Source organism: Schistocerca nitens, chromosome 3 (genome assembly GCF_023898315.1).
Source record: "Schistocerca nitens isolate TAMUIC-IGC-003100 chromosome 3, iqSchNite1.1, whole genome shotgun sequence".
Classification (NCBI taxonomy): Eukaryota; Metazoa; Arthropoda; class Insecta; order Orthoptera; family Acrididae; genus Schistocerca; species Schistocerca nitens.
Genome location: NC_064616.1, coordinates 556,202,475 through 556,229,267, shown reverse-complemented (window position 1 = coordinate 556,229,267; position 26,793 = coordinate 556,202,475). Strand labels below are relative to the sequence as shown.

Below are 26,793 nucleotides of genomic sequence, written 5' to 3'. Positions count from 1 at the left end.
TTGTGTAGTTATTTTGCCATCAACTGTCTGATGGCAGTAACATTTGTGCTGCAGTCTGAACTTATACTTTCTGCCTCACAACATAGTCTTGTAAACTGTTTAAATACAGAAACATCCTATTCTCATTTGTACCTTCAGTAAAGAAAAATATCCCCTGAATGATATATTGTGGCCAAAAAACTCCTCTCCCTTAGTTTCACAAAAAAAAAAGACATGAAACTGTGATTGTACAGGTGAATGATTTGAATTATGTGGCTTTATTTTTCTTTTACTTCTGTGAAGACCACCAGCATTAATTCCCACGGGCTATTAAATTCTTGGGAAATTAGATTGCCATAAATAAAATGAAAACACTAATGGTGCGAAACACTTCATTAGATACTGTTGAAAGCTGAGAAGGTACTTCCTTCCTGAGGATCCTCAACCACAGTGCCTGCAGGACTTTCGAGCTGCTGCTGCTTCCAAGAGAAAACCAAACACAGGGACATGAGGATTGGAGGAACATGAGAGTGAAGAAATAGGCAGTAAGTAATTCAGACATAAGACTCATAGATGAGTCATTATTGCTTTGTAGTATTCAGATGAAATACTCACCACAGTTGCTCCAGTCCTCCATGGATCCTTAATATTAAGTAAGTTTTAGTCTTAGTTCTGACATAAAAAATAAATACGCAGTACTTGATTATCACATAGTAGCGTGCTTCAGGATTTCAATTAAAGCTGGACTACCATGTGACAGCAGTCAGAAAATGCACCTGATTCAGCTGTATTAAGTTCCTGCTTGTTTCACAAATCAGCTACTTAGAAACTGTAGAGAGAGAGCTGTGAACCACGTGTACAGACCTACCCACCTACCTAGAATACACGGACTTCCCCTGCACTCATATTTTATAAAAGTAAGTTTCACATGACAGTTGCTGCATGTGACCATTCAAAACACGAAATCATCCATCACACTCAATTTCCAGTGCTCTTACTACAACTTATTCTTATCTGAAGCATGATCCCAGTTTGATTTGAGCAAGCTTGCTCTTAGGCTAGATGGAAGAAACTGCTGTTGCATGCATGTTACAGTTAAGTGATGAATGCAGTCAGGAATGAAAGAAGGGGAAATTATGCGCTTTGCCTTGGAATTTTAATATTTTTATTAATAACTTTCATAACATAAGGCACTGCAAGAAGCAAGGAGAATGTAAATTTATTATATATAAAATGAAAGTTCTAAGTAATTAAGTAACATCAAATAATAATAATAACAATAATAATAATAATAGTAATAGCTTTATTCAACATCGAATGGTACACTGCAAATCTACAAAGAAACAGTAATGATTATAGTTATTTGTACAATACACAAGACACATTCTTCTGAATACATCATTAATTACAATAAGATGTTTACTGATTTCTATTTACATAATTTCACAAAGCATTTGTTGTTCTTCATGTAAGTATGGTACTCTTCTAATGTGTAGAAAGGGTGTTTTACTAAAAATTTCTCAAGCTGATGTTTCAGTTTTATTGTAGGAAGAGCCATGACTGCACTAGGCAGTGCATTAGATAATTTTATACCTGCGTACTGAGACCCCTTTTTGTAAAGTGCTGTGGCTGCCGATGTAAAATCTTTCTTTATTTCTAGCATTGTACTGGTGGAAATTCGAATAAGTATTTGGGTGCAGTCTTTTCACAAGCAATATGGCTTTTAGAATGTATGTGTTTATAACGGTTAACACCCCTGTTTTTGGGAACAAGTTGTGACAAGATTCCCTATATTTTGCTCCACAGATTATTCTCAAACCCCTTTTTTGAAGAATGAGTAGCTTATCTAGATTATCTTTGGTTGTTGCCCCCCAAATTTCAATACCGTAGTTCAAGAGAGAGGAGAAAAGAGCATGGTATGCAGTCTTTAGGACTACAGTGTCTTTACAGAACTTGCTAATAGTACTGATTGCAAATATATTTTTTGAGAACTTAGTTGCTAGGGAGTCAATATGTGTGTCCTATTTCAGGTTGCTTTGGATTGTTAGGTCAAGGAATTTTACACTAGACTCTTTCTTTACCAATTCGTTGCCAATGTATAATTTAATTTCATTATTCAAACTACTTTTGTTAAACTCCATCAGACATGTTTTATTGGTGCTTACATTTAAATGGCTTTCATTAAAAAACTGAACAATTTCTTTTGTCACATTATTACACTCAGTCTCTAGTTCATTATATGATTCCTTTTTACACACAATGGATGTGTCATCGGCATACAGAACAATTTTGGAATTTATAGTACAGTATTTAATGTCATTTACATAGCTCAAGAATAGAAGGGGGCCCAAAACCGAGCCCTGAGGCACACCATATTTTATGTTAGTGATCTCTGATTTGGAGACACCACTTTCCGTTTTAAGCAGAACAAACTGTTTTCTATTGCTCATATAACACTTTATTAGGTCATAAGAAGCGCCTCTAATGCCCGTGTTCCTTAGCTTGTCTAATAGGATGTCAACATTCACACAATCAAAGGCTTTCTCCAGGTCTAGGTGTACACCCACCACATGTTCCTTGCTTTTGATACCCCCCAACACCTCTTCAATTAGTTGATCAGCTGCAGTGCTAGTTGATTTACCTTTTAGGAATCCATTTTGATTTTCAAACATCAGGTTGTGTTTGTTAAGAAAGTTTATAATCCTGCTGTATATAATTTTCTCAACTATTTTGGAAAAGACAGGAAGGATTGAGACTGGTCTGTAGTTTTCTAATTTGTTATTGTCACCTTTTTTAAAAATTGATGTTACCTGTGCTATTTTTAGTCTGTCTGGAAAGGTGCCTGATTGTATTATATTTATAACTGCTACAGACAGAGGTACAGAGACATTTTGGCTACAGGCTTTTAAAACAATAATATTTAGGCCATCATGCCCACCTGAATTAGAGGGTTTTAGAGAGCTAACGATGTCCATTATTTCTGTACAGTTTGTGGGGGGCTAGATATATTCTCTGGTCACATGCATTTAATATGGTAACAGTCTGTATGCTGTTGTATTGAAATTGAAAATTTCGAGTTCTGCACAACATTCAAAATGCACATTGTTTGAAAAAAATATGAAATCATTATTCTTGTGAATGCTTTAAACACACTATGTGAAAACATCTCAGAAGCAAAAGTATTACATCAGAAATTATTTCTGTAGCAGCTTGTCAGTTTGGTAGCTCAATGAAGCATTCATCAGTTAATTTATTATAACATTTCACAAAATTATTTAATCTAAGGTAATCATCAGCTAGAAATGAAGACCATTCTATAAGTCATACTGTAAGGTATTACAAATTCCTCACAGTGAAGCCTGATACAACACTGCTACAGTTTCCAAAGAAAACCAGTACAATAAGTGTAGCACACTTTCACTTGTAGGCTTTCAATGGAGACAACATGACAAACAACAGAGCAAAAATGGTCAGTGAGTGCTGTGACAGTGCTGCAGAATAAGATTCTGTGGCAAAGTGGTGCGGGTGATTCTGATGTCTGCAAACAGTTTCCTCAGATGGGAACTGGGGTGACAAAAAATTGTAAGTGAGGAACTGGGGGATATGCAGCAAAAGTCATGTAATTGTTGTTTTTTAAGGATCAGACAGAGTAACAGAATAAAGTTAAATGACAATTGACCAATAATAAGCAACATTACACCATGTTAGTGCAATACCAAGGCTGTGAATGCTATTTTCCAATAGACTTTGCTGTCTTTGTTTACATTAACATTATGAATGATACTTAAAAACACAAGATATTTTAGGAAAAATTCAGATCGATTAACAAGACACTCATATAATGTTCTGCACAAAACATCAAGAAAGGGTACTTCAAACTCATCAAGCAAGGGTCCACAAAAGTTACAAATAAATGAGGGACTGCAGGTAATAATTTATGTTTCTTAATAAATAAACTGAGTAGAACAACATCAAGAGAAAGAGAGTTTATCAGCCTCCAATAATAATGTTTATACTACACAGAAGTGACTTCCTAAGAAACATACATCAGAAAGTTACCATGTATGCTGATGACAGAACATTGGCTTATACAGCCCACTCTGAGGAGGAAACTGAAAAAAAAGTAGTGAATATTTTGTATAAAATTATCTCTCTATAAACCAGTAAATAATTTTGTACCTACGTTCCAAGCCAGACACACTGAAATTTGCAGTACAGAAATATCAATAAATAATTACTCTTTTAAAGAAGTAAACAACAAAATATATTTAAGAACTGATAAGCACCAGAACTGGGCAGACCACAAAGATAATGTTTGCAAGAGAATTAGATTTTTCTGATTTGTGGTACAGCAAAGTTTGTTGTGACTATTACATCAGTGGAAGACAGTAAGAAATTGGAAATTTGTGGTAAGGTCTTATGGGACCAAACTGCTGAGGTCATCAGCCCCTAAGCCTACGCACTACTTAATCTAACTTAAACTAACTTACCCTATGGACAGCACACACACTCATGCCCAAGGGACGGGAGGAGCCGCACAGACTGTGACAAGGCACTTCAGACCGCATGGCTACCCCACATGGCTGAAGACAGTAAGACACAACTTCTTAATAGTACAAAACTGTTTAGAATTTCACGACCACTTGTTGACATATTACCTGTTGGTTTCTGTCTTAAATTCATTGGGTGATGTTTGTTAGAGATTTTCCTGACATTTCGCCAGCACATGTGGCTGGCATTGGCAAAGGTTCACCCTCCATTGCTGATGGTGGACTTAATGGAAATATCCAAGACTGTAAAATGAGAGTTACTGTACAAGTCAACAAAACATGAAACTAGCAATGGGCAATTGGCAGCTGTATAGGTGAGAGAAGGTTATTCAACTAATTAGTCAGTAGCAAATTAAAAAAAGAAGGAAGCTCTTTGCTAATGCTGTTAAAGGGTATCTAATAGAATATGTATACACAAGAAATGTGAGTGCTAGTAATATAACCAGACCAAGATATCTAATGCAGGCATTTTTACAAAAATCCACTACTACATGTCATCTTAAATATGGTGTCATGAAGTATTACAAACATAGCTTCCATTCACTGACACTGAGCTCCCAACTAATATGAAACCATTATTCTTCCATAAATGTCTTCAGTACATAAGTTTTATATTGAACATATTTTACACACACACACACACACACACACAGAGAGAGAGAGAGAGAGAGAGAGAGAGAGTTATTGTATCTGAACCAAGAAAAGGACACTGCAAATACAATGATTCAAGTTTACATCTCAATTTAGGTATAATGGTTAATCACTGCACTGTCATAACCATGAAAACCAAGCTGTACAGCTTCTTGTGTAAATGGGCCATTATGTATGAAAATCATCTTCGGATGTCAGTTGTTAGAACACCTGATATCTACAGATGTCACAATGTCTATACTTGGCCTTAATGGTGGAAAAATAAGTTTATCAACATTGGGAAAGCACAACAGGGGCAGGGAAACTGGTTATGTCCCTGATGTTGCAGATATTAAAAATCTTTTAATTTTCCAAAGAAGAAAACTATTGTTCTGCTTCCTCGATATTAGCTGTTTATTCTGTGATACATCATCTGGTGGATCTAATTGTTGAGTTCCTTAGAAATTTGCCAGCAGAGAAAAGAAACCCTGTCCCAAACATATAATGTATATCTGAACAACAGTAGTAGGTAGTAGAAAAACATACAGAGCCACAAATACTCCAAATAGACTTCTATACATGAAGACCTAGACATTTAGCATAGGAACATCTAAACATGTATAATCATCCAATGTTAAGCTGTCAGCAGCCAGGACTTCCTTGTTCAGATGGCTACTAAAATAACAGCAAACATGAGTACAAACTTTTTAAGGGATTTCATCTTGCTTTCAGCTGTTAGAGTTTTATTTTGCAATTGCAATTTAGGCGTTTTACCATTTTCATGTGTTGTTATTAATGCAGCTAAGGTAATGTACATAAGTGGAAATACATTTATTAAACACTGAATAGCTAGACACAATACAATAGAAAATGTGAGTGTTACAGCACATTAGAAAGCTGGCATTGGACTCCACCAAATAAAGCTGTTCACAGATAAAATACACTTTTCAATTATCAATAGTCCTCTCCCCCCCCCCCCCCCCCCTCCCCAAAGTGCAATGGACGGTGGAGATGTCGTTTGGAGGCCCTGTGGTGGTGGAGCTAAGAGTTCTGGCTGCAGTGACACATAGTAGTCTTCATGCCAGTGGGGCAGCTGAATATGGCATCCAGCTCTAGAGATGGGATGTGCATCAGCTTGCATTGGTCCAGTGGGAGCATTGTCACTGTGCTCATGTATCGTCTTGGGGCAACAGAGGAGCCTGTGCCTCAAGGGAGCCTTTCAGGGTCCAAGCGGGTTTTATGCGGTGCACTGATAATGTTTGAAGTTCACTATTGAGCATGATGTGCATAGTATTGGTGTCACACAGGAGCACTTTATGTGGTCCTGATTGGGCATGTTGAAGAGCTGCACATACAGAATCATTCCATAGCATCGTGAAGTGGCAAGTTTCCAAGTCCTTATGGAGGAATATGTGTGGAGTGGCATGTGGCTTAGGTTTTGCAATCTGAATGTTAGATATGTGTGCATAAACATGCTCGACCAGGCCAGGTAGTTCACCTTGAGAGGGAAATTGGATGTCATCCACAAACTAGGCGGGCAAGATTAGTGGGTTGCCATACAGGATTTCTGCAAGTGATGCATCCAGGTCCTCCTTGTGCACCACATGTACACCTAAAAGTACCGCTGAAAGTGCCTCAGACCAGGCCCCCCATGGCACATGAGCACAGCCTTGAATGTCCTGTGCCAGCTTTAAACCATGCCATTGCTCTGTGGGTGGTAGGGCATGGTGTGGAACTTTGACACACCAGACAGAGCACGCAGATGGTCGAACAGGTTAAACTTGAGCTGGCAGCCCTAGTCCATTGTCAGGGGCAGAGGGCAGCCAAATCAGGAGATCCACATTTTGATGAACACGGGCAATGTTATCAGCCATGATGTCCTCCAGAGGAACCGCCTCAACCCACTGGGTGCCCCAGTTGATTGAATACAGTATGTATTTGAAACCGTCAGAGGGAGGGAGGGGACCCATGAGATCAATGTGGACGTGTGTGAGCCAGTCAGAGTGAATGGTGATGGGAGGATGAGGCATGGCTGCCGACCTTACTATGTTGGCAAGAGATGCACGCCCTCACCCACATGTTGCAGTCATGCTTGACTCCCAATTAGACATAATGTTCAGTTACCACTGTGGTGGTTACTCCTATGTCTGGGTGGGTGAACTTGTGGAAGGTGACAAAGATGTCACATTGTAGTTCCATTGTGATGACTGGTTGGGCCCTGCCTGTCACTATGTCACAGAGCACTGGTGTCATTGCTCCATGAAGGTGGTGCATTTCAAGCACAAGTGAACTCAATCGGTCAGTACATACCCATCGGATTGATATGTCAGCAGCATGCCGGTGTTCCAGGTCTTTGAGGTCTGTAGGCATGGCAGTGACATTGACTTGTGAGAGGTAGTGTACCACCACATTCTCTGCATCATGGATGTATCATGCATCTGTGGAATACTCGCAGATGAGGTCAAGATGGCAAAACTTTGGGGAGGGAGGTCCTGAGCTATGTTGTGAACGTTTTTAGCAAGAGGTTTATGGTCGACATATATAGTGAAGGGGTGCCCTTTGATATTGTTGTGGAAGTATTTGATTGCCTCATAATCTGCTAAAAGATTTCAATCATACGTTGACCACTAGCACTGAGACATTGTCAGTTTTTTTGAGAAGGAGTGGAATGGTTCCATAGTGTTACTCACATGCTGTTTTAGCAAGAAACCGATTGCCACGTCACTGATGTGGGCTGTGAGAGACACGTGTTTATGGGATGGGGGGGGGGGGGGGGGCAAAGGCAACAGCCTTGGAAAGTACTGTCTTCAGACTGTTGAACTCGTCAATCATGTCGTTTGTCCAAGGAAGATGCCATTTGCATGACAGGTTCTTCCTGGCCAATGCAACAGTCAAAGGTATCTGAATGGAAGATGCTTGGAGGTGGTGTTGGTGATAAAAATTGACCATGCCTAGAAAGTGTCTTAGTTCAGAATAATCTTCTGGGAGAGGCAGGCTGAGAATGAGGTCGACCTGGCCTGAATTGGGGTGCACTCCATCAGATGAAACAGTGCGCCCTAAAAAAGTGAGGGTGGTGCTACTAAGCTGCAACTTTTCATGATTCATCTCGATGCCATTTGATTCCAGGGCCATGCAAACTTGCCCAAGGCGCCATTGATGCTCGCTGACAGATGATGAAAACATGAGAATAATGTTGAGGTATGCATAGACAAAGGGAAAGTTAAACAACACTGAGGTGATAAAATGTTGCCATGTTTGGGTGGCGTTTTTAAGGCTATAAGACATGAATTGGTACTCAGAGAGCCCAAACGACATAATGGTGGAAGTCTTAGATATGTTGGGTGGGTGCAAGGGAGTTTGGTGGTATGCCTTACAGCAGTCATGCACTGTCAACACTTGGGCATCATGTAGCAACTGTATGAAGTCCTGGGTGTAGGGAATATGGTAGTTATTTATGATCATGCAAGAATTTCGGACTCTGCTGTCTGAGGGCTGTAGGATACCTGCATCAAGTGAGTCTTTGATAATGTATTCAGTGCAGCATAGCTTGAACACATTAAGGCACCAAGCCTTCTGTTAAACCAGAGTCCTCTCCAGGGTACTTATTTTATGACAGGTGCCACTGGTGATGGTGCCTAAGAAACAGGTGAAGCAGGAGGGGAGGTCAGGTAGCATGTGCTGTGGGTAGCTGATAGAAAATAAAACATATCATTGATGGGAGCTGGATTGTTGGTGTGCGAGAGGTGGGGATGGGTCCATTGGCAGTGTGAGTGATGTGTCAGCTGATGTCGGGAAATCCCGGGTGAGGTGCATTGTGATGTGTGTGGTGGTGCGCTAACTGCAAGGACTATGTTGCAATTGCTATACATGTCACCCAGAAGTGGGTGCAGCTGCTGGGCCTTGTGTAGCGGAGTCGGTGTAGTTGCTGTGGATGGAGGGAGCAGCATGATGGCCAGGGTTGCAACCATCTGGCCGAGATCACGTTCAGAAGTCCAGGCATCAGTAGAGAGGTGACAGAAGTCCGCCAGTACATGTGACAGTTCGGGGGATGTTGCTGTGACGTGTGAGAGCAGCTTCAAATATTGTGTGCAGAGGGATGCTGTCTGAGAGAGCTCATGTGAGAGCTCAGAGAGCATGTTCATGAGCTGAGAGGATAGTGACTCACATTCTGTGAGGATTGACAGTTGTGCGGCCAAAGGAACAGGCACTGGGTACAGCCTATGGCTTTCGTCATACAGGAGATCAAAGCACCTGTAGTGAGGTGAAGTGAAGCAGCTTGAAGGTCAGGCGAGAGGTCATGATGATGGACAAAGTCAAACATTACGACAGGTTCATTGATTTCTGCCATGTAAAAATTCCATGGAAAAAGCTTATTGTGGGAAAGACAGAGTGATAACCTGAGAGAGCCGTGAACTGTTACATTTGACCTGTTTGCAAAAGTGAGAAGTTATGAAACTGCAGAGGGATCCAATAGGCATTGCAATGGCAGGGATGATGCTGACGTCTGCTCCTGTGTCTAAAAGGATGCGAAGGCTGGATGCAATGTCACACATGTAGAGGTGGTAAGCATGTGCGTGAGGTTTACACTGTGTGACCTGGCCTGGTAGGCGCCATGTAGCAACAAGGTGGGACATTACGACTAAACGTGACCACCATTGGCATTTGGGTGACTGCATGGAGGCTTGAAATTGTTAGCAGCGGCACCAAATGTTGCATCGAACCAACAGTGCAGATAGGTAGGGAGGGGAGGCGGTGTCAGTAGACAGGCTGTGTCATTGCTGAGCACTCAGAGGCCAGTTGGGCGTGGCTTCAGTTGAAGTCGTTGAGTGTCGGGTTGTTGACATTGGCAGTGCAGGCTGGAGGCTACCAGGTGGCAGCAGCGTAGAAATGGTGGACTGACCTGGGTGAGTGAGGCTCCAGCAGTGCAAGGGAGGGGGTAGTGTGGAAGGCACTGATCCCGCCACTGTGGTCAGCGACAGTGCTTGAGCCAAGTGCTGATAGTAGCAAATAATAGTGAATGGATGCTCAGCAAAATGGAGGCATGACATGCAAAAGTAATTGCAGCTGTAGCTGTTAAGGAAGTCTGAGAGCAATGTCAGGCATAACTTCACTGTCTATTTGAGAGTGAAAGTTCCGCCAGAGCTGGGATGGCGTGCGCTCACCTAATAGTTCGTCATGAATAATGTGGTGTGTAACCTCTGTAAGAGGATGGGGCAGGTGCATGATTAGGGTATTTTTAGCCAACATATATCTGCAGTCCTTAGGCAGCAAAAGGAGTAGACCACTGATGAGGTCGATGTGGCCACGCAAATGACTGATTAAGCAAATGAAATGGCTCTGAGCACTATGGGACTTAACATCTGAGGTCATCAGTCCCCTAGAACTTAGAACTAGTTAAACCTAACTAACATAAGGACATCACACACATCCATGCCTGAGGCAGGATTCTAACCTGCAACCGTAGCAGTCGCGCAGTGCCTGACTGAAGCGCCTAGAACCGCTCGGCCACCATGCCCGGCCAAGCAAATGAAACTCTTGCTATCATTTGAGATACAATGGAAATTGAGAATATTGTCCACTAGGGCAAACTTCATCTTAGGATTGTCATTTTGCAGGGCTGGCAGCTAGGGAAACCTCAAAGGGATAGTATTATGAGTGGATGATTAAGCAGCCAACGTGAAACAAGGTAGGAGAGCCGTACCAGAATGTGGTGAGAAATCATGATTGAGTGGCTCAAGGGTCGTTATCAGACCATTGACTGAAGCAGCGGAAGCCTGACCTGGCTAGTAGTCAGATGCATGTGAAGTTTGCTAATGTCCTGAATGGATGTATTTGAAACATGTGTTCTGGTGATGGGGGCATCAGAGAGTGGTGAGCAGGAGCAGGCGTGGGCAGAGCAGGGGTGGCATAGTCCATAACAGCAGGGCCGTGTACGTGGGCAGCAGCAGCAAGTTGAGCAGGTTCGGACAAGGTAGCGGAACCGCAGTCAGAGGCAGTAGGTGCAAACAATGCAGGCATGAGCAAAGAAGGGACGTGATGGTCCATAGCAAAAGGAGTGAGTGTGAGTGAGGGAAGCTTTATGGATGCTGCAGTGCCATGGACTGGAGCATTTGAAGAGGGCACGAGCAGAGTATGGGCATCGTAGGTCGGTGCAACAGGAGTCAGCACAGAAGACATGAGAGCGAAGGTGTTCAGTGACAGAATGGACTGGCATCACTGAAAATTCATGGGAGTGGGAAGCGAGATGTATGGAAGGCATGAGAGTGAAGGTGTCCGGTATGGCAGAAGTGACCGGCGTTGCCGTAAATCCATGCGGGTGGGAGATGAGATGTGTAGAAGTGCAGGCATCCAGTGTAGAAGAGGTGACTGGCATCATCACTAAACTGTTCGGTGGAGCCAATGCAGGAGAGGCAGAATGCAATGCCTGGTGAGCATGCTGGCAAAACGATGCGGTGGGGGTGACTGGCATCAACAATATAGCATGTGAAAATGAAACCATGTGACTGGAGCCTGTTGTGGCAGGTTGGTGGGCATTTTCAGCGCAAATTGTGAGAACGCTGCAGAATGAGGAGCCGAGTGGAATGTGTCAGCAAGCTGTGGACTCACCAAATGAACCGTGTAGCTCCAACCTTGTCATTTAGGTGGCGATGTGGTGTGGAACAGGATGGCGACATCCTTTACAGGAGAGAAGAGGTTGGTGAGCAGGCCACTCAGTGTAGCATGATCAGCATGCAAGTCAGCAGGCAAGTTTGGCCATATTGTGCTGGGTGAGACTGTCTTGGTGGTGGCAGAAACCGATGAAATGAAGTCACATAATTCCGTCTTAGCTGTGAGCAACAAGGCAGGTATGATAGCAGATTCACAGTCAAACTACACTGTTGACATGGAGAAGTCTGAACCTGAAGGAACAGTGTGGTCCATGTTGGCAATAACAACAATGGCCTTGCCCCAGTGGCAACACTGGTTCCTATCAGATCACCAAAGTTAAGCGCTGTCGGGCTGGGCTAGCACTTGGATGGGTGACCATCCGGTCTGCCTAGCGCTGTCAGCAAGCGGGTTGAACTCAGCCCTTGTGAGGCAAATTGAGGAGCTACTTGATTGAGAAGTAGTGGCTCCGGTTCCGTAAACTGACATACCGCCGGGAGAGTGTTGTGCTGACCACATGCCCCTCCATAGCCAAATCCAGTGATGCCTGTTGGCTGAGGATGACACAGCGGCCGGCCTGTGCCATTGGGCCTTCCAAGGCCTGTTCATACGGAGTTAAGTTCATTTATGTTGGCAGTAAACAGTGGTAACTGAAGCACATGAAACAAAGGTGATGGATACTCACAGTTTTCAATGTTACTAATGGTTATCGGGATGACCACTGTTGTTGTTAATGCAGTTAAAGTAACATGCATTACTAATAACACACATTTTGATGGAGATACATTTATTAAACACTGAATAACTTGACATAATACTACGGAAAACATGAATGTTACAGCATGTGAGAAAGTCGACATTGGACTCTACCAGATAAAACACACTTTTCACTTGTAGGTAGTTGCCAATTCACAGCATCCACAGAACATAATACAACATAATGAGAACAATTTACAGTGGCATTAACAGCAGGACAACAGTTTTGAAGTTTTCTGACATTCATGTACTGCACTTACAAGGTTACTTAATGTTGTAGATCTTCATTTAATGCATATCTATGAAACTATAATCATAACACCAAGAACATCATGGAATCTTTAAAGACACTACACAGGCAGATTAATGGACACTCTAGAAGAAATTTAAATGTATAGTGCCTTGTAGAACAACTACAATACATTCTCAATGAACAAACAGACCTCAGAAATAAAAATTTTCCTGACTGTTTTAGATATTTACTCTAATCTGTTGTAAGAGCACACTCATAGTTACGTGACATACACAATCCACTCAAAATCGCAGCACATAAAATAGGACAATGACTAGTATTGCTGACTACACTGTTGACGGATTGTAGCAGCTGTGGCTAGCTATACGCAGGGGCCCGGCAGAGGTGTGCATCTATATACACTGAATGTTTGCTGGTAGAGCTATCTATCAACAACTCGGTGTAACATTAGGCATTAACTAGCAGCTAGAAGGAATCGGCAACTGTAAGACTGGTGCCAAGGTGCCCAGGTGCCCAGCACTTATAACACCACCCTCACGATCTTCATTGGTCGATGGCCTGGAGATTCTTCATTGGTGGCAATGTTCAAAATGCCACTCACAGCACCCACAGGAGTCTTCATCCATAGGACCCTTTGAGGCACCAGCTCTGGTAATATTGATAGGCTACAATACTACACTCTCCCCCCCCCCCCACCCCCCTACCTCCCTCAAACCTCCTCACCATTATAATGTATTGACAATTACTGCAACAACAATGGGAGGGTGGGGGGGGGGCAGATGTGGATGCAGGAATTGATAAGGAGACACGAGCCAAAGCTGTGGCTGATGGTGCTGAGCTCCTGTCTGTGCCCTAGCATTCACTTTGAGACCATTCCAGAATGCCAGCTGAGAAACAAGACAAAGGGCATGCCCCTCATGCAATGACAGTGCGAGGTCTTCTGGTGGTCAGATTGCAACAGCCTCCTGTAATGGTGGTTGCAGAACTGAATGGACCTTCAGCTGGGGACATCTGCTTTCTGCTTGGTGACGGATGAGGTGTAGGATCCAGGTCCATTGGTTTAGGGCCAGGTGTTGGCAATATGGGACTCCATGTAGTCAGAGGGGTTGCAGGCCGCATCATGCAGACAGGTAATGAATATGTGGACAAAGAGTCAGTGTCAGGATCATGCAGTTTACAGGGGCAAAGTTGATGTAGGTGGTGTCTCTGCAATCTGCCTGGACCCTGTATCAAAAACATGCAATTACCAAGAACCTTTATGACAATTCTGCAATCTTAGCACTTCTAATCACTGAAAAAAATGGGTCAGTAATGTGATACATTGTGTGAGTGGGCAGAGTAGGTGCCAGTCACTGCAGTGGATGCAACATCTGTAGCAAGGTGTGGTGCCACCATCTCTGAAGCAACTCTGCCAACATTGCACCATTGTGGGGCTGGGAGCGGTAGGATAACAAGAAAAGCAGCAAAGCTTGGTGCAACATGTGGTGGGCCCCCATCTGCTGCTTATAAGTGTAAACAAAGTGTTATGTTTCTCCATTGGACTCTCGATGAAAAAGCACACTGGTGGTGTGATGAATCTCATGGGCTGCGCAGAAGTCCTTGAGTTCTGCAGGCACAAAGTGAGGTCGATTGTCAGTCACAAGCAGCTCTGGTGGACCCTCTAGGCAAAATATGGTGTCCAGACTTGAAGGGTGCAACATGTCATCATAGCATGCATGGGAACCACAAAAGGAAACTTGTTATATACTTCAATGAGAATTAGCCAACAAGTGTTCCAGTAAGGTCCAGCAAAGTCCATATGCAAGTACTGTCAAGGTGCTTCAGGCTTTGGCCAATCAAAGAATCATTGAGAAGGGGCTGCCTGATGTTCTGCGCAAGCATGACATTGAGCCCTCATCTGCTCTATCCGAGAGTTCATGCCAAACCGTGTGCAATGTTATCAAGCTAATTGGTTGGTGCTGATGCACCCAGTGACCCTGATGAAGTAAACTAAGAACATGCCTCTGGACAACCTTGGTGACAGGAAGAGCATCTGGCTGCCCCTTAAAATTAACATGCCACTTCCAATTAACCAGCATACCCTGCAAGTCGGGATTAATGCTTGGAAAAAGAGAGATGCCTCTTGTCAACCTCTAGAACCACCACACATGATTGTTCAGATTCAGTGTATAGCAGTAGGACAACTAAACACAGGCAAATCACACCACCATGCAAAGTATTGGTGAAACACATGGCTGACAAGTTGATTCACAATGCAAGGTCAACAGTGGGGATGTTGCACAACAGAATTTGCAAGTCTGCATTTGCTGCTGTGGCCTGGTTGATATTTGGTGATCTAATGGAAGCTGGTACAGTATGGCTGTGTCCTGTGCATCAATATGGCAACAAGATGCTTCTGATTTGTCAAAGTCCACATCCAGTGCCAAGAGAAGGCAAAGACACATGTATGCCTTGGTATGCTTGGATGTGAACCTGTGCATTATCTCATACAGGTAGTGTAATATGATGAGATCCCAACATTGCAATTTCTCCACAGTGATTGGCCAGGTTTAAAAGTGAGTGCAAAGGCCTGTGGTTGGAGACCAAGTATAACTACCTTCTACACAAATACTGATGAATCTTAAGTCATTCCATAGATGATGGCAAGAGCCTCCTTTACTATTTGCAAATAGTTTCTCTGGTTAAGCAATCTGGAGGTGAATGCTATTGGTGCTGTTAGCAGAATCTGTCCTATGCAGGAGGATAGCACCAACACAATACGATGAGGCATCCATGGCTAAGACTATAGGTTTCAAAGGATCAAAATGAATGGGGCAATGATCACTGAGCAAAGTGTCTTTGAGTTGTCAGAAAGCATTGTCACATTCCTGGGACCACACAGAAGCTACATTCTTATGGCAAAGGTGGTGCAACAGTGCCTCAATCTGAGCTGCATTCAGAAAGAAGCGGATGTAATACATCAGCTTCCTTAGCACTGACTGTAATTCAGTAACATTCCTTGGAGGTTTGAGATCACAAAGGGCTACTGATTTGTTGGGCTGTGGACAACCACACTTCTGTTCCACACTAGAAGTTCTGTTTGTTTCTGAATACACAACATGTACATCAAAGTTTGATTCCCATGGGCATATATTATGGGAGGGAGCCTTCTTTTTCTGCAAGAATACCCCCTGAACATGTCCATTCTTGCCACATAAAAAAATTGCATTTCGTTAAGGGTGTACGTGATGCTTATGCATTGAGAAGCAGTATGGGTAAGACTTCATGCTGGTACCTTGCTGACCTGATGCCTTGGATGGCTGGCTATGCTGATCTTGAGTGGGCCACTGTGTGCTCAACTTGGAAGCAGTATACTTACATGGCCATGCAACACTATTGCTAGGCATTACAGCACAAATGCTGACTGAGTGAAAACTGTCTACAGCACTGTCACAAGAGTCTTGTCAGTCAATAACTTTGGAAAACTTGCTGCAAGAATAGCTCAGGATACTTGAGAACCTGTTCCCTTATTTTATTATCAGTCATTATCTGACTAATGGCATCATGAATCATGAGGTCACTATTATACTTGCTACACTCACATTTAAACTTACACTACCTACTAAATCTGTCACCCACTGTCTATATGTTTGTCCTGACTGCTGCTTTAGCCTCAAAAATTTAAACCTGGCAGCCAGCACACAGACTTACTTATCACAGTATTCCTTCAAAACTTGGATTAATTCTTCATAGCTCACAAGTTCTGGCTGCAAAGTGGGGAATAATGTTCAACATGTTCTATACACTGACACACTGGCTGTTGATAAGATAAAAGATTGTTTAACAGTACCTGGTACTTTGTGTGCAGATAGATAAGCTTCAAACTGTGCCAAGTACTCATTCCAATCCTCTTTGTCCCCTTCAAATGGGCAAAATGGAGGCACCAATGAGGCTGTGTAAATTTTGGTGCTGCCTGTAATTGGTGGCATCTGATTGCAATTCTCATTGGCTGCTGCCTGCATTTGAATGAAGCCCCTTATGTCAGTAAGCTGTATCATATGTTGCATATGTAACTGAAGAAACTGTGTTAGATCGAGTGTTGGTGCCAAAGGTACTTGCAATTGTGGTGTTGCTAATTGTGAGGCATTCATGCATGGGGCTTCATGCAGTAGGCTAGCCAGGAAAAAGCAAAAAATACTAAAGCTAAATCAATATGTCGCAGCACAAACAAGCAAAATGAATGAAAATGGCAAGCACGGATCTTAAACAGAAATATCTACAAGCACAAATGATAAAAGTGAAACAAAATGTCCAGAAAGCAACTAAAAATAGGCAACAAAGGAACTAAAACAATGTGTCTTCATAGAGTAGACAAGATTCATTGCAGATGTTATGATTTGAACCAGCAGCCACTATGTTATGTCTTTGCTGCTAATGGTAAATGGGTGGAAGGTGACTAAAGGGATCTGTTACCATAGGAATGTGGACTGGCAAGCAAAAGATTAGTTGGAACAAGCATACTTTAAATAAATGTGTTATATGCAGCTTGTGGATGAAGAAACAGTACACTGTTGATAACTTGTGGGAACTGTTGCTAGCCATAAGCAGAGGCTTGACATGGACATGCATCTATTTACCTGACTGTTTGCTGGTAGAGCTATCTATCAAGAAATTGCTGTAACGTTTGTCATTTGATAGCAACTAGGGGTAATCTTGAACTATTTCGCTGGTGTCCATGCGCCAACCAGTTATAACACCATCGTTGCAGTCTTCATTGGTCAACAGCCTGGACATTCTTCATTGGTGGTGATGTTCAAACCACTGCTCGTGGCACCTTCAGGAATCTTTGATGCAGTGGCTCAGGCTGTATCAGTAGGCTATGATACTACAGTTTGTATTATGATATATGTTCAAGACTGTGGCTATATTTAATCTCATTTGATACACAATTTCACTGAGCAAAGTATATTGTATTTTTATTTTTATTTTTTATTCTCTCTAACAGTCATGCTTAAGCAAATGATTACTCTTCTGAAGAAGCATACTTTTTCTCTGTCATTTCCAGCCATCCATTTGTAATCATATAATAAATTTATGCTAAAGTAACACAAATAGAACCGCAAATGCAGACGTTTTTGTAATACATTTATAATTTAATACTGGGATTTGGTAGTTCTATGCTGCTCCTTTGAATATACTATACCATTGACAGTATTATGTCATGAAACTTCCTGGCAGACTAAAACTGTGTGCCCGACCGAGACTCGAACTCGGGACCTTTGCCTTTCGCGGGCAAGTGCTCTACCAACTGAGCTACCGAAGCACGACTCACGCCCAGTACTCACAGCTTTACTTCTGCCAGTACCTCGTCTCCTACCTTCCAAACTTTACAGAAGCTCTCCTGCGAAACTTGCAGAACTAGCACTCCTGAAAGAAAGGATACTGCGGAGACATGGCTTAGCCACAGCCTGGGGGATGTTTCCAGAATGAGATTTTCACTCTGCAGCGGAGTGTAGGCTGATATGAAACTTCCTGGCAGATTAAAACTGTGTGCCCGACCGAGACTCGAACTCGGGACCTTTGCCTTTCGTGAGCAAATGTGCTCTACCAACTGAGCTACCGAAGCACGACTCATGCCCGGTACTCACAGCTTTACTTCTGCCAGTACCTCGTCTCCTACCTTCCAAACTTTACAGAAGCTCTCCTGCGAAACTTGCAGAACTAGCACTCCTGAAAGAAAGGATATTTCGGAGACATGGCTTAGCCACAGCCTGGGGGATGTTTCCAGAATGAGATTTTCACTCTGCAGTGGAGTGTGCGCTAATATGAAACTTCCTGGCAGATTAAAACTGTGTGCCTGACCGAGACTCGAACTCGGGACCTTTGCCTTTCATGGGCAAGTGCTCTACCAACTGAGCTACCGAAGCACGACTCACGCCCGGTACTCACAGCTTTACTTCTGCCAGTACCTCATCTCCTACCTTCCAAACTTTACAGAAGCTCTCCTGCGAAACTTGCAGAACTAGCACTCCTGAAAGAAAGGATATTGCGGAGACATGGCTTAGCCACAGCCTGGGGGATGTTTCCAGAATGAGATTTACACTCTGCAGCGGAGTGTGCGCTGATATGAAACTTCCTGGCAGATTAAAACTGTGAGCCCGACCGAGACTCGAACTCGGGACCTTTGCCTTTCGCGGGCAAGTGCTCTACCAACTGAGCTACCGAAGCACGACTCACGCCCAGTACTCACAGCTTTACTTCTGCCAGTACCTCGTCTCCTACCTTCCAAACTTTACAGAAGCTCTCCTGCGAAACTTGCAGAACTAGCACTCCTGAAAGAAAGGATATTGCGGAGACATGGCTTAGCCACAGCCTGGGGGATGTTTCCAGAATGAGATTTTCACTCTGCAGCGGAGTGTAGGCTGATATGAAACTTCCTGGCAGATTAAAACTGTGTGCCCGACCGAGACTCGAACTCGGGACCTTTGCCTTTCGCGAGCAAATGTGCTCTACCAACTGAGCTACCGAAGCACGACTCACGCCCGGTACTCACAGCTTTACTTCTGCCAGTACCTCGTCTCCTACCTTCCAAACTTTACAGAAGCTCTCCTGCGAAACTTGCAGAACTAGCACTCCTGAAAGAAAGGATATTTCGGAGACATGGCTTAGCCACAGCCTGGGGGATGTTTCCAGAATGAGATTTTCACTCTGCAGTGGAGTGTGCGCTAATATGAAACTTCCTGGCAGATTAAAACTGTGTGCCCGACCGAGACTCGAACTTGGGACCTTTGCCTTTCATGGGCAAGTGCTCTACCAACTGAGCTACCGAAGCACGACTCACGCCCGGTACTCACAGCTTTACTTCTGCCAGTACCTCGTCTCCTACCTTCCAAACTTTACAGAAGCTCTCCTGCGAAACTTGCAGAACTAGCACTCCTGAAAGAAAGGATATTGCGGAGACATGGCTTAGCCACAGCCTGGGGGATGTTTCCAGAATGAGATTTACACTCTGCAGCGGAGTGTGCGCTGATATGAAACTTCCTGGCAGATTAAAACTGTGTGCCCGACCGAGACTCGAACTCGGGACCTTTGCCTTTCGCGGGCATGTGCTCTACCAACTGAGCTACCGAAGCACGACTCACGCCCAGTACTCACAGCTTTACTTCTGCCAGTACCTCGTCTCCTACCTTCCAAACTTTACAGAAGCTCTCCTGCGAAACTTGCAGAACTAGCACTCCTGAAAGAAAGGATATTGCGGAGACATGGCTTAGCCACAGCCTGGGGGATGTTTCCAGAATGAGATTTTCACTCTGCAGCGGAGTGTAGGCTGATATGAAACTTCCTGGCAGATTAAAACTGTGCCCGACCGAGACTCGAACTCGGGACCTTTGCCTTTCGCGAGCAAATGTGCTCTACCAACTGAGCTACCGAAGCACGACTCACGCCCGGTACTCACAGCTTTACTTCTGCCAGTACCTCGTCTCCTACATTCCAAACTTTACAGAAGCTCTCCTGCGAAACTTGCAGAACTAGCACTCCTGAAACAAAGGATATTGCGGAGACATGGCTTAGCCACAGCCTGGGGGATGTTTCCAGAATGAGATTTTCACTCTGCAGTGGAGTGTGCGCTAATATGAAACTTCCTGGCAGATTAAAACTGTGTGCCCGACCGAGACTCGAACTCGGGACCTTTGCCTTTCATGGGCAAGTGCTCTACCAACTGAGCTACCGAAGCACGCCTCACGCCCGGTACTCACAGCTTTACTTCTGCCAGTACCTCGTCTCCTACCTTCCAAACTTTACAGAAGCTCTCCTGCGAAACTTGCAGAACTAGCACTCCTGAAAGAAAGGATATTGCGGAGACATGGCTTAGCCACAGCCTGGGGGATGTTTCCAGAATGAGATTTACACTCTGCAGCGGAGTGTGCGCTGATATGAAACTTCCTGGCAGATTAAAACTGTGTGCCCGACCGAGACTCGAACTCGGGACCTTTGCCTTTCGCGGGCAAGTGCTCTACCAACTGAGCTACCGAAGCACGACTCACGCCCGGTACTCACAGCTTTACTTCTGCCAGTACCTCGTCTCCTACCTTCCAAACTTTACAGAAGCTCTCCTGCGAAACTTGCAGAACTAGCACTCCTGAAAGAAAGGATATTGCGGAGACATGGCTTAGCCACAGCCTGGGGGATGTTTCAGAATGAGATTTTCACTCTGCAGCGGAGTGTGCGCTGATATGAAACTTCCTGGCAGATTAAAACTGTGTGCCCGACCGAGACTCGAACTCGGGACCTTTGCCTTTCGCCGGCAAGTGCTCTACCAACTGAGCTACCGAAGCACGACTCACGCCCGGTACTCACAGCTTTACTTCTGCCAGTACCTCGTCTCCTACCTTCCAAACTTTACAGAAGCTCTCCTGCGAAACTTGCAGAACTAGCACTCCTGAAAGAAAGGATATTGCGGAGACATGGCTTAGCCACAGCCTGGGGAATGTTTCCAGAATGAGATTTTCACTCTGCAGCGGAGTGTGCGCTGATATAAAACTTCCTGGCAGATTAAAACTGTGTGCCCGACCGAGACTCGAACTCGGGACCTTTGCCTTTCGCAGGCAAGTGCTCTACCAACTGAGCTGACGAAGCACGACTCACACCCGGTACTCACAGACTTACTTCTGCCAGTACCTCGTCTCCTACCTTCCAAACTGGCAGAAGTAAAGCTGTGAGTACCGGGCGTGAGTCGTGCTTCGGTAGCTCAGTTGGTAGAGCACTTGCCCGCGAAAGGCAAAGGTCCCGAGTTCGAGTCTCGGTCGGGCACGCAGTTTTAATCTGCCAGGAAGTTTCATATCAGCGCACACTCCGCTGCAGAGTGAAAATCTCAATCTGGAAACATCCCCCAGACTGTGGCTAAGCCATGTCTCCGCAATATCCTTTGTTTCAGGAGTGCTAGTTCTGCAAGTTTCGCAGGAGAGCTTCTGTAAAGTTTGGAAGGTAGGAGACGAGGTACTGGCAGAAGTAAAGCTGTGAGTACCTGGTGTGAGTCGTGCTTCGGTAGCTCAGTTGGTAGAGCACTTGCCCGCGAAAGGCAAAGGTCCCGAGTTCGAGTCTCGGTCGGGCACACAGTTTTAATCTGCCAGGAAGTTTCATATCAGCGCACACTCTGCTGCAGAGTGAAAATCTCATTCTGGAAACATCCCCCAGGCTGTGGCTAAGCCATGTCTCCGCAATATCCATTCTTTCAGGAGTGCTAGTTCTGCAAGTTTCGTAGGAGAGCTTCTGTAAAGTTTGGAAGGTAGGAGACGAGGTACTGGCAGAAGTAAAGCTGTGAGTACCGGGCGTGAGTGGTGCTTCGGTAGCTCAGTTGGTAGAGCACTTGCCCGTGAAAGGCAAAGGTCCCGAGGTCGAGTCTCGGTCGGGCACACAGTTTTAATCTGCCAGGAAGTTTCATATCAGCGCACACTCCGCTGCAGAGTGAAAATCTCAATCTGGAAACATCCCCCAGACTGTGGCTAAGCCATGTCTCCGCAATATCCTTTCTTTCAGGAGTGCTAGTTCTGCAAGTTTCGCAGGAGAGCTTCTGTAAAGTTTGGAAGGTAGGAGACGAGGTACTGGCAGAAGTAAAGCTGTGAGTACCGGGCGTGAATCGTGCTTCGGTAGCTCAGTTGGTAGAGCACTTGCCCGCGAAAGGCAAAGGTCCTGAGTTCGCGTCTCGGTCGGGCACACAGTTTTAATCTGCCAGGAAGTTTCATATCAGCGCACACTCCACTGCAGAGTGAAAATCTCATTCTGGAAACATCCCCCAGGCTGTGGCTAAGCCATGTCTCCGCAATATCCTTTCTTTCAGGAGTGCTAGTTCTGCAAGTTTCGCAGGAGAGCTTCTGTAAAGTTTGGAAGGTAGGAGACGAGGTACTGGCAGAAGTAAAGCTGTGAGTACCGGGCGTGAGTCGTGCTTCGGTAGCTCAGTTGGTAGAGCACTTGCCCGCGAAAGGCAAAGGTCCCGAGTTCGAGTCTCGGTCGGGCACACAGTTGTAATCTGCCAGGAAGTTTCATATCAGCGCACACTCCGCTGCAGAGTGAAAATCTCATTCTGGAAACATCCCCCAGGCTGTGGCTAAGCCATGTCTCCGCAATATCCTTTCTTTCAGGAGTGCTAGTTCTGCAAGTTTCGCAGGAGAGCTTCTGTAAAGTTTGGAAGGTAGGAGACGAGGTTCTGGCAGAAGTAAAGCTGTGAGTACCGGGCGTGAGTCGTGCTTCGGTAGCTCAGTTGGTAGAGCACTTGCCCGTGAAAGGCAAAGGTCCCGAGTTCGAGTCTCGGTCGGGCACACAGTTTTAATCTGTCAGGAAGTTTCATATCAGCGCACACTCCGCTGCAGAGTGAAAATCTCATTCTGGAAACATCCCCCAGGCTGTGGCTAAGCCATGTCTCCGCAATATCCTTTCTTTCAGGAGTGCTAGTTCTGCAAGTTTCGCAGGAGAGCTTCTGTAAAGTTTGGAAGGTAGGAGACGAGGTACTGGCAGAAGTAAAGCTGTGAGTACCGGGCGTGAGTCGTGCTTCGGTAGCTCAGTTGGTAGAGCATTTGCCCGCGAAAGGCAAAGGTCCCGAGTTCGAGTCTCGGTCGGGCACACAGTTTTATCTGCCAGGAAGTTTCATATCAGCACACACTCCGCTGCAGAGTGAAAATCTCATTCAGTATTATGTCATGTTATTCAGGTTATAAATGTGAAAATACAAAACACATAGAAGAAATAGTAATAAAAATCTAATATAGGAGATAATTCAGTAAGGAAAACAATTAAGAAACTTTGAAATATACATTTGAACAGCACACATTATATTATCAAAGTGTAGTTTGTGAATTATAAATTCCTATTATGCATTCAGGCAGTGCCCTTACTGAAGGAAAGCTTGCTTTTCAAAGGATGTACCACACTCTAAAAGCCGTCATGTGGAATTTGGTAAAGAGTAGAAAATATATTTTGGAATCTCATATTTTGTACTCAACTGCACACCATCATAATCGGTAAATCCTCCTTCTTTGTACAGTTTATCTGTCTAAGTGGGTTCATGGATAATTTCCTTCATACACTGATTTGAATCATTGGCTCTGAAAGACCAAACTGTTTCATCAGTTTGGATGAGCACTGTAGCATTTGTCATCATGAATAAGTATTTCAGATCTAGAAATTAAGGTACACTCTATTTATTACCTTAAACACATTGTTATGGATGTATAATTTTTATTGGTCAGAAAATTAAAAAAATAGTAATTTTGCCATGTGACTCAGGTATTATGAGATTCACTGTACACATTCATAACCCATGCTGTTTCATAGTCATTTAAATGTTTGAGTACCTGAACATTTATGTTGGTGACAAAGGTATGAGTCAATGTGCTATTCATAGACAAAAGGTCCGCCCCCGGTAGCTGAGTGGTCAGCGCGACAGACTGTCAATCCTAAGGGCCCGGGTTCGATTCCCGGCTGGGTCGGAGATATTCTCCGCTCAGGGACTGGGTGTTGTGTTGTCCTCATCATCATCATTTCATCCACATTGAGGCACAAGTCGCCGAAGTGGTATCGTATCGAATGACTTGCACCAGGCGAGCAGTCTACCCGACGGGAAGCCCTCATCACACGCCATTATTATTATTATTATTATTATTATTATTATAGACAAACAACTTAGAGAGAAGTAAATATTATAAGTATTATTATTATTATTAACAAGGTAATTTTTACTTTTATCTTAATAATTTTTCACCTGAAACTGATAACTTAACTCATATTACAACTGGCAGCTTTCCTTCATATCATCATACCCCAATGTATTCCATGTAGGTATTTATTAATAGGAGTGATAGCATCTAATGGAATGTTGACATAACAATAGAAAACTTCCTCCAAATGGATCACAAACTAAACTTAATATTAAATGACATAACTGCAAATTTTAAAATGGCTTCTCAGTTCAGATAGTTTCCTTCGATATGCCAACTGTATCTGGAGTAATGATGTAGTAATTGTGACACGTTTCTTAAGGTAGGCTTCTTAAAACTCCTGCATTTTTTAAATAATAAACAGTCCTTCATCTGAAGGAATAACTGTGTTCAGTAATTTCTTGACAAAGAAAAGCTAGTTGTGATATACATTCCATACTAGTTTTATCGACCATTGCTTTGTAACTTTGTAACCCAGTGGATGATGGAAAGCCAGAGAGACTGATTGAACAAAGTAAAATTGGTTCAGAGCATAATAACAGAAAGGATATAATGAAAATAAATGATTATGTATCATTTCCCTATGTCTCTATACTATGTTAGGGTGTAAATACATGATGAGAATTCTGAAAACTTTTATATCTCACTTAGTACATTGACAGATTCTTTGTGTTTGTAAGGTCTGATCCATGAAACAGTGTCTGTGTTGTGCCAAATACATTGTCTTTGCATATACCAAATGAATCTTGATTCAGATATGAACTTAATTGTTTGACTGCACAATTGAAACACTAAACCCATCCATCATTCAATACACTGTTGGTACAGCACGAAATAACTTTATATATAAATATTTTGAGATTTATACAGCCAGGAAATGCAAACTGAATAACATGCATATGTAACCATGTAATATTATTTGTTACACATAAGAAATGATTCACATTAACAAAAACTTTCTAATTTCGATTCTGTTATGTTAAACATAATGAATTTCAAGAATTTATTCATGATTCCAAGTGTTTTGTGTTTGGACATAAATGGTTGATAATCCTATTGGTTGATAATCCATTTGTAGGTTTCTCTTAGGTGAGGTACAGCATTTCTGGTTTGCTTCATCTTACTTTGCAGGCATGTTACACCAGTAGCACTGTAGAAACTTCCTCATACATTTCATCATCAAGCAACATTATCATTTAATCCAAATATTACCTCATGCTATGTAACTGATGTGTAAAACTTCTACCATCTTAAAAATAAAAAAAGACTTTTCTACCTCTGGGATGAATGCTGTCATTGAACCACAGGAACACTTCATTTGATCATGCACAATAATATTGATTTTTATTGCACAGTGCATGCTTTCTGTTTTTTTGATGACACATTTGCTTTTTGACTGTGATATGTTACCAATTCTTGGCTGCTACTGTTTTCATAATGTGGGTAAAAATATCTTTTCCTGTTTTTTTCTGATCTTATGTAGTAACTATCTGTCCCTTTATTTCTACTACTTCTCCATTTTATTTAACATTTAACAAAAGGATAGTTATGAAAATAGGCTTCATGTTTAAAGTAACTGCCAGGTAAGACTTTTTATGGCATCTGTGTTCCACAAATTCAAAGTAGTTTGATCAGATCAGTACTTGATGCAGAGAACTTAAAACAATATTGTCAAATGTGCATGTCTAGACAATTCATTTCATTGTTTGTTGAAAACATAAAATCTTTATGGATGTCAGTCAGTAGACCACTTGCCCATACAAGGCCAGTGTGTCACAAGTGGCTGCTTTGGGTGCCAAGCTGAGAGGAGTGGGGGGGAAAAAAAACACACACACACACACACACACTAAGTGCCAAACTTGTGCACAGGGTGTATCATAATTAGAAGTGGAATCAAGAAATTTCCACACTCACTAAATTTAGATTTTTAAACATGTTACCAAGTGCTGAAGGAACAGCAACTAATGTGTTGTGGAGGAAAGGAGATGGTTGTGGGGCAAATGATATGTTGTGGAAAAATGGACGGTGGGGGGGGGGGGGGGGGGCACTCAGTGATACGTTGCTTGTGTGAAAAAAAATGTCATTGAACCAGGCGTGTGCACACAAATGGCCAATGTCCCAGGTTTGTGTCCCAGTTTGGCACACAACTTTAATCTGCCAGGAAGTTACTCGTTAAATAAGTGTGTAAGTTAAGTGACTGTCAAGATAAAAAGCCATTATGGTGAGACTGTGCAGACTTAACCTTGTCAGTACAACACTTAAACAAGTAACATTTGTGCTGTGCTAGTAC

General features: G+C 43.3%; 1 protein-coding gene and 2 non-coding genes across 3 annotated transcripts in view; 2 read left to right on the top strand and 1 right to left on the bottom strand.

Annotated features, from left to right (window-relative positions):
* The window catches only part of LOC126249332 (Down syndrome cell adhesion molecule-like protein Dscam2), a 562,422-nt gene that overhangs the window by 393,298 nt on the left and 142,331 nt on the right, over positions 1 to 26,793 (top strand). The gene's annotated exons all lie outside the window — the stretch shown is intronic.
* Positions 20,454 to 20,528, bottom strand: Trnas-uga (transfer RNA serine (anticodon UGA)). The gene has a single exon. It is a non-coding gene; the product is annotated as a tRNA-Ser (tRNA).
* Positions 23,035 to 23,109, top strand: Trnas-uga (transfer RNA serine (anticodon UGA)). Its single transcript has one exon. It is a non-coding gene; the product is annotated as a tRNA-Ser (tRNA).